The 9,925-nt window shown below is 31.6% G+C and overlaps 1 protein-coding gene across 1 annotated transcript in view; it reads left to right on the top strand.

Moving 5' to 3' along the window:
* Nucleotides 1-9,925, top strand: part of LOC115225510 (adhesion G-protein coupled receptor G6-like) — a 223,454-nt gene that overhangs the window by 188,335 nt on the left and 25,194 nt on the right. The gene's annotated exons all lie outside the window — the stretch shown is intronic.

The raw sequence follows: 9,925 nt of genomic DNA, 5'->3' as shown, positions 1-9,925 counted from the left end.
CATTTATAATCGCAATGTCTAGGTTTTTCTTTTATGTTCTTGAATAGGTTGGACGCATTCCTTTGAACTTCATCTGATTTGTACCGTGAACGCATATTCGACTTTTAAGAAGTTAACTGAAAATGAAAACACCACAGAAAATGTATCTAGAGCTGTGAGTTAGCATGCATTTTCTTTCGATCCCTCTCCTCGTTTCTCTCTCTCTTCTCTCTTCTCTCTTCTCTCTTCTCTCTCTCTCTTTCTCACACACACACACGCAGGAGTGGCTGTGTGGTAAGTAGCTTGTTTACCAACCACATGGTTCTTGGTTCAGCTCCCACTGCGTGGCACCTTGGGCTAGTGTCTTCTACTATAGCCTCGGGCCGACCAAAGTCTTGTGAGTGGATTTGGTAGACGGAAACTGAAAGAAGCCCGTCGTATATATTTATATATGTGCGTGTGTGTGTGTAGGTGTGTCTGTGTTTGTCCCCCTAGCATTGCTTGACAACCGATGCTGGTGTGTTTATGTCCCTGTTACTTAGCGGTTCGGCAAAAGAGACCGATAGAATAAGTACTGGGCTTACAAAAAGAATAAGTTCCGGGGTCGAGTTGCTCGATTAAAGGCGGTGCTCCAGCATGGCCGCAGTCAAATGACTGAAACAAGTAAAAGAGTTAAAGAGTATATGTCATATACAACGAATGTCAATCTTCAACTAAATAAGGAAGAAGACACATATACTAGACAACATTATTCATTTGGTTAAAAGATAACAGCGGCTTTGATTAAGATAACTGTATTTAGTTTAAACAGTATACCAATATATGTTTTGATGTCAATATGGTATCAAAGGCCTCAATAGCAGTTCACAGTCATGTTAGCACATATATTATAAATGCGTAAAGACCAGATTCTTATATATTTCTGGACAGTTATATAGACTTGACGCATTTTTACTACAAAGTAAATTTAATGATTAAAAAAATCCGTAATTTCTCCCAAGACGTAAGGTTTTTCTTTCAACTGAATTCACTTATTTTCTTCTTGATTCTCTTATCTCTGTATATTCCAAATATACATTATATATAAAATAAAACTGAAGGACAACTACAATTTGCCCGAAAATTATCAACTAATACTAATAATGTAATTAAAAACCAAGTGCAGCACAATGTGCTCAAATTGTTATTGCTTATTGACGCATCCAATTAATAATATAAATTCCTATGAAATCCTATTTACTAATCCCTTTCTATGCAATCTTCACTCAATTAGTTTAATCATTTAGCCGATTCTGTATCCGAATACATACTGTTTCACCAACTACACAGACTCATTTGCATCAAATTTTAGAACCTCAGTCCATAATATCCAATAAGGTTTGCTGGAGCACACTCACTTACCAACAACAATGCCTTTAAGCAGTTTTCACCTCTAATGATAACATATCAACCCGAAATTGATGTGAACCTCACTGAAGGTTCACAGTTTCCGTGAATTTTATATATATATATATATATATACATATATATATTTTATATTAAATTAGAGATAAAACCAATACTAGGCAAATCAAACAGTGAAAATCATAAGCCAATACATAGAAATAAAATTAATAAAAATATATAAAATATAAATATAAAATAAAAATCCAATTAAAATATTTAAGTTAAAGCTAAAATTTAAAAAAATTATTTAAATTGATAATTTAAACTTATAAATTATAAATATATATATATTTTTATTATCATTTTATTTAATTATTTATTTTTCTAATTTTATTTTTATTTTTATTTATTTAAAAAAACTCTTTATATTTTTAAAATTTTTAAATATTTTTAGTATTTTTATATTTTTATATTTATTTATTTATTTATTTATTTTGTTATAAACGATCAAAAAGTATTAAAAGTTTAATAAGATAAAGAGTAAAAACACTACGATCGTTTCATGCCCGTAACCAATTCGAATAACAATAATTTAAATTCAATTAATAATTCGAGTTATGGTTACAATCTATCTTCAGGTTAATTTTAATATTTTAATAAATAATCAAAAATATTTAAACAATATTTTTTAAGAAATAAATAATATAATAAATTTTCTTATAAAAAACTCTATTATCAAACTAGAAACTTAACGATTATGATTGTCAAAACAACGATTAAATATTAATTTTAATATTAAATTTTAATATTAAATATTAATTTTAATTTTTAAGTATTAATTTTTAAGGTAAGAATCCCACCAATAATCTAATATCAGTAATAGTCAATATCTAATTACATAAATATTTTACAAAAAAATGATTATTCATATTATTAAAATATAAAATTTAAATAATATATAAATTATGAATGAAAATATGTATATAAATATATAATTAAGATCTAAATAATTTCTATAAATAAATATATGCACATATAATAAAGACCTAATAAATTAATTTATTAGCTAATTTCAAAAATAATAGCTAATTTCAAAAATACAAACAAACCATCTTAAACGAACGCTATAGTAAATTAACTATCTTTATCTCTTTATCTAAATAATAACTTTCAAAAATCTTATCTTTAAAGAACTTAAAGAAATAATCAATTTGTAGTTATATAGTAACATAGTGAGGGCGCGTGGCTTAGTGGTTAGGGCATTCGGCCCATGATCGTAAGGTTGTGAGTTCGATTCCCGGCGACGCGTTGTGTCCTTGAGCAAGACACTTTATTTCACGTTGCTCCAGTCCACTCAGCTGGCAAAAATGAGTTGTACTTGTATTTCAAAGGGTCAGCCTTGTCACTCTCTGTGTCACGCTGATTATCCCCGAGAACTACGTTAAGGGTACACATGTCTGTGGAATGCTCAGCCATTTGCACGTTAATTTCACGAGCAAGCTGTTCCGTTGATCGTATCAGCTGGGACCCTCGTCGTCGTAACCGGCGGAGTCTTTTTAATATAGTAACAAATAAATACTATAAATATATTTATCAATGGGAATAATGTAACTAGCAAATAACAATTTAAAAAGACAATATATAAGTTAAAGTGATAATTATAAGAAATTTAAAACTACAATTAATGCTATTAATACATGTATATACATGAATCTAACTTATACAAACTCATATACTTGCTATCAATCATCTCACGCAAAGTAAATTCTTACGAATAAACTTAAAGTTAATATCTAATAATTATATAGAAAGTTACGATAATTGGATAAACAACGATGTATACATAAAAAAACAATAATATTATACCATAAGACTTATAAATATTAAAATGTAAAGATCTTAAATATAAATATATACTTATCTTAGAGAGGTTTTGTAATTTAATATAATATAAAATATATTTATACTATAAAATTAGATTTAATCCTAAATCTAATTTTTCCCTGTAAGTTTGGATTTACTCCCTAATATATATATATATATATATATATATATATATATATCAAGACTTGATAGAATTGGCATATCGGTTCTATTCTAGCGAAAACTGTCCGACGAACGGGAACGTGAAACTCAGAGTAACAGGTTTTGTTGAATTTTCTGCTGCTTTTAAATAAAGCATATTACTCTACCCCTGGTATTTGAGTACTCTTTTTTCCACCTTGTTTCAAATTTATGTGTTTACACCGGTATATATATATATATATATATATATATATATATATATATATATACATACATATATTAGCTCATACATTTGTACGTAGGTATGGAAGTATATATGGACATTTTTAAAGACGTGAATATACCCAGACACAAACACGCAGGAGATTGTTGTAAGTGTACAAGAAATAAAGAACCATGTTTGGGCTTTTGAACATCAGAGAATCAGCTCCATTTCGTTCTACTAAACCACTTCAATGTCCTATTTTTATACCTGCAGAAGATGAGACTTACACTGCCCAAGAAAAATGTCTCTCCGTCTTCCTGTCTTTAATGAAAGTTTATATGGCGACAGACCTTGACGTCATTTTTAGGTCCTGAGATATCTTACGCAGAGACATGATCACGGGCAATAAATATAGCCGTCCTCTATTATTCAGTTAAATTTCTTACATTTATTAATATATATATTCAACTATTGCAGGTGGAACACGAGTTATTAACCTTGACAGGAGTATTTAAAGTTGAATATTGTAGGTAAGCAAAACATTTTATTCGTGATTTGTTTATTTTTCCTCAAAACATTCCAGTGACTTTTCCGTGTATATATTAATTACAACAAAATAAATAAATTCTGTTGTAATTAAATTTCACAAATTCATACTATTAATCAAATGTTGAATTTATGACTATCATTAATATTATTATCATCAACATCATCATCGTAGTCGTCGTCGTTGTCATCATCCTCATCATCATCATTAGTTGAAGAAACTGAAGAAGGGTGTGAAACCCGAAATGTTATGTTTAATTCATATATATATATATATATATATATATATATATATATATATATATATATATATATATATGTATATGTATATATACATATACTCTTTCAACGTGTAACCTCGTGAGCACCGCCAGCAATTTTTTTCCCTCTGTCTTCCCTTCTCGGGATCTTTCCTTCTCCTTTGTTTCCAACGAAGAGCTCCGCTCGAAACGTTAAACCCTCCTTCTTCCCTTCTTTCCTGAGCGTCCAATAATACTTTAATTGTTCCACGTCCGCGCGTTGCTGTGTTTTATTTTTGTGTTTTCTTGTTTGGATTAACTATATATATATATATAAGTATATATATATATATATATATATATATATATATATATATATATATATATATCTGTACATACACACATGCAGGTGCACACACACACACGCACACACACACACACATGCAAATATATTTTTGTATGGACATATTTCTATTCATTTACTTGCTTCAAACATTTGACTGCGGCCATAGTGCATCGCCTTTAGTCGAATTAATCGACCCAGGACTTAAACTTTGTAGGCTTAGTGCTTATTCTATCGGTCTTTTTGACCGAACCTCTAAGTTAGGGAACGTGAACCCATCACCTGGATGGTGGTGTACAAATACAGTGAAACTTATACACACATACATGTACATACACATATACATCTCTCTCTCTCTCTCTCTCTCTATATATATATATATATATATATATATATATATATATATATATATATATATACGATGCGCCTGTTTCAGTTCCGTCTACAAAGTCTACTGCGAATGATTTGGTCGGCCCGAGGCTATAGTAGTTTCTAACTTAGGTGCAATCGTTTATGATTTGGAGTCGGAATATAGGTGATTAACACAAGTAATTAACAAGGTAATAATAGCAACCACGCTAAAAGTAAAGGAATTAGGATTAACACACGTCAGCCTTGGCACATTGGCCTCCATTATGGATAAATCAAATCAGCTGACTGTATTACATAAGGATGAAACTTAGATTTCTCTTACGAGGATATGATCAACATCTTGAAAACCAGTTTGATTGACGTGTACCAAAACATTTTGGTTGCCGTTGCTGCAACTAATTTTTCTTTAACTTCTTTTTTCAAAATCGTGTTTCAGCTCGGAGAAAAGCTCAGTGGTGTTTACTGTTTACTGTACAGTCCTTATTGGAAGTACTAAAGATCGAGTTTTGCAAAATCTTCACAAAATTTTGAATACATCCCAAACATTGCGTAACTCGGGAATAAACCAAGTTAAGGTGAAATCAAAGAATGAAAGTAAGTTGTGAGTTTCTTAACATTTCTATCGCTATCACCCATTATCATCCTTTTCATCATTGTCGGCGTCATATTCGCTATCATAAGTAGGTATTATCATTGAAACATGACACACAGACAAACATACACACAAACACACACGTCTAAGTCTTATATATTACTGAATGCTCTTCTGATGACGACTATTAAGGCAGAAAAATGTTCACAGATGTCTCCAGAAAACCTGAACATCTAATACTTAATGACATATTAATTCGTGAAAATTCTAGGCCTTCTTTATCTTTTAGACAGAGCTTGGAAGCAGTGTCCATGATTGTTTTAAAGGTTCTTTGTAGAGGGTGAGGGGTCGGAAAGTAGGTGTCACCAAACTAGAGACCCAGACCAAATACTTACTTCAGAATGTTCTTTTTCATTTGCGGCACTCAAGCTGGAAAGGAGCAAAGACAAAGTTAACCTCAGCAATGTTTGAACCTAGATCTCAGAGAGTCAAAGTATTTTCCTGGCGTGCAAACAATTCTGCAAATTCAATCCCAACAGCCTACTTTAGTTATCTCCTATTCTGATTTGGAGTTTGAAGCAATTTTTTTCTATATTTTGAAAGGGCGATTAATTCCACAAATCAGTGATTCATTTTGTAAATATATTTAAAATCCATTTATTACAACTTTCGTCATTTTTGCTATCTGAATTCATAACTCTAGCTATTTCGAGTTTTTTTTTTTTTTGTAACAATTTTGAATGTAACGTATTCATTCATTATACATTCCGGCAGACTCAAACGTGAATATCTAATCGCTATTGCTTTTCTTCATCACCGAACGCCAGTTCCCTCTAAGCGAGGTATGTTTGTAACACTGGCAATCAAGCGGTGTCAGGGGACTTTGAGCCACGGTAATTAATCTTCATTATGTCATTCCTCACTCACAGTCACCAAGCCGGACCAATGAATTTAACAATTTATGCACCCTTGTTTATAGGAATCAGCACATGAATTATTTACTGATGCATACTAATAATTCATGGAATGCATTCAAAACAGAAAGAATTCAAACCACTCTTAATACGTTCTGACTGACTTGCTAGCAACGCTAAAACTTTTGCCTGGAGTATAAAGAGTACTTAAATGATTTTTTTCGCATTTTATCAAACTAGAAGTAGAAGATAAAAACTCCGCTTCGCTGCTGAAAATTTCACTGAATCTTGGCAAGTGAAAAAGGGAAATTTTCGGATGCTGCCTTCATGAGCGCAGTCTCGTTTGTTCGACTTTGTCATGTCCATTTCCGAAATATGGAAAGGTACACACACATATGTGTAGTATGCCTCTATATGTATGGATATAAATATGTGTGTATGATGCATTATGTATCTCTCTCTTTATATATATATATATACATTCAATAATGAGAGTGAATAAAATTATAGATATTAATTTAATAATACCCTTATTTTAACACCAAGCGACCTAGCACAAAAAACCGGGATACAAATTCATATTTATCCGTAAATATTAGAGAGCCAACTTTGAGTATGTTAACTCTACTCAAAGTTGGCTCTCTAATATTTACGGATATATATATATATATATATATATATATATATATATATATATATATATATATATATATATATATCTGTATAAAAAATATATATAAAAATACAAAATGGGACAACAATGCAAAACACTCAAATAGATGACACAAAAAACGGATGGGTCATTCGAAGCCTCTAATCTTCAGTCAAGAACCGGATCATCCTCGCAATTTCGGCTGATTAATCGTGAGATCGCTCCGATCCGGCCAGCCCCAAGGAAAAACGAAGCTACGAGCATTCAATTTCTTGGAAAAAGGATCGAATGTATACGAAACAAGGACAGAAAAACGGACGATGCCACACGAATAAATATACAAAAAATAATAATAGTTATAACAGGACAAAAACAGCGGGTTTCTTACGACTTTAGACAGTTCAACTTAGCTTAACTGGCGTATTTGGAAAATAATGCCTTACGGCAATTCGGTATGGTCATTGTTTATTTATTTATTTTCCAAATAAACAATAAACACACGCACTATATATTGGTTCTTCACTCATTTATTAATGTTCTTATTTTACCTCATGTCCATTGTCCGCAAATTTTTCCTCACACATCTGTGACCTCTTCGGTAACACACTCCGTGCTCGTTGTGATTCTGCTCGGTTGAATGCATTTAGTTCTTCTATGATTTGTATCCTTATATGTGCATATGTTTGCGTCTGTATTTGTGTGTGTCGCTGTTCTTAGTATCACTATGACGCTGCTCTCACCTCCTTCTCCTCCATGTATATATGAGCGTTTTTCATGTGTATTTACAGTGCCAGAGGCATTGAGGAGTTATATAGCGACTCAAGACACAACTGTAATGAAACAGTAAACATAATATTTTTAATAAATATGTATACAAGACTGGAATCGATGACTGCACTAAATGGACCATATTCTTTGCTGGAACTGCTGGAAGGAAGATGGCGGCGTTTAACGAAGCTGTGGGATTGTGGGATTATCGACTTGTCTCCCCTTTCAATCACTCTAAGTGAGATAGGATTTAAACCTGGTGAATTTGAAGGATACACGTTTGGTGTTACGAGATCATGACGATTGCCTTCCTTCACTTTTCGATTAGATGGGTTTGTGAGAATGCACTGAGACGTGTTCATACATATATAGCCTACCATTGTGTACTTCATCCGTCCAAGGCTTAACGATTGTCTCCGGCACCTCAATATATCCAACTGCATTAATAATAATATCCTATGGAAAGATCTGGGGTTCTGTGACATAGCTTATTTTTATTCACCACTGCTAAAATCATTTATATACATAGGTGTTTCATTCAACATCATTAAACAACCCTTATTCAAGGACCTTTTGAGCAGGATGGGTTACTCGACCAGAAGACAATTCTAACTGGGCCCCGCCTGCAAGGTCATGTGCTGTTTATCTTCATAAACATGTCGCGCACATATAGTTGTGATGCATGTGCCTGGTGTACCCTTATCAGACGGGTAGTCATGATGGGTATACTGGGCTTCGTATATTTTACCCCAGTGTCACTTTGATGGCATGCACTGCTCTCTCACTCAATACTAATAATAATAATAATAATAATAATAATAATAATAATAACAACAATAATAATAATAATAATAATAATAATAATAATAATAACAATAATAATAATAATGATTATAATAATAATAATAATGATAATAATAATAATAATAATAATAATAACAATGATAATAGTAATAATAATAATAATAACAATAATAATAATAATGATTATAATAATAATAATAATGATAATAATAATAATAATAATAATAATAATAACAATGATAATAGTAATAATAATAATAATAATAATAATAATAATAATAATAATAATAATATAACTACTCCTGCTCCTCCTCGTACTACTACAACTACTACTACTACTTCTCTCTACTACTACTACTACTACTACTACTACTACTAACTTGATTAAAATACAATTACTTAATCACTCACCTTTACCAATATTTTACCAGTATTTTCAATTTATAAATTACACTAAAGTCTTCTCTCGTGCATATCTCATATCTACGTTTTGTATATTTTTCAGTGTTTTGTAACGAAGACACATCAACTAACAATGGTGCATTCAATTGGCCAATGACAAAAGTAGGAACTAATGCGACGATTCCTTGTCATGGAAACGTAGCAACCAGAAACTGGTTCGTTTGGATTGTTTTCTCTCTTCACAAATTTTGAAGTTTTCCCTTTTTAAATTTTTCTTAGAGAATGTTACGCAGTTTACTAAATAAAACACCTACAGAGATTTAGATTATAGAATTCATGTCCGTCAGTTCAAATCCCTTAACACTGGTGTTTTCCATTTTATTGAGAATGTGACATAATTTTTACTTGGTCTAACTAGATCAACTAGATTATAAGAACAAATTACAAACAGATAGGCGCAGGAGTGGCTGTGTGGTAAGTAGCTTGCTTACCAAACACATAGTTCCAGGCTCAGTCCCACTGCGTGGCATCTTGGGCAAGTGTCTTCTACTATAGCCTCGGGCCGACCAAAGCCTTGTGAGTGGATTTGGTAGACGGAAACTGAAAGAAGCCCGTCGTATATATATATATATATATATATATATATATTTATATATATGTGCGTGTGCATGTTTGTGTGTGTATGTTTGTCCCCCTAG

This window comes from Octopus sinensis, linkage group LG27, assembly GCF_006345805.1.
Source record: "Octopus sinensis linkage group LG27, ASM634580v1, whole genome shotgun sequence".
Classification (NCBI taxonomy): Eukaryota; Metazoa; Mollusca; class Cephalopoda; order Octopoda; family Octopodidae; genus Octopus; species Octopus sinensis.
Note: the sequence above shows the minus strand (reverse complement) of the source record. Positions and strands in the feature narration are given on the sequence as shown.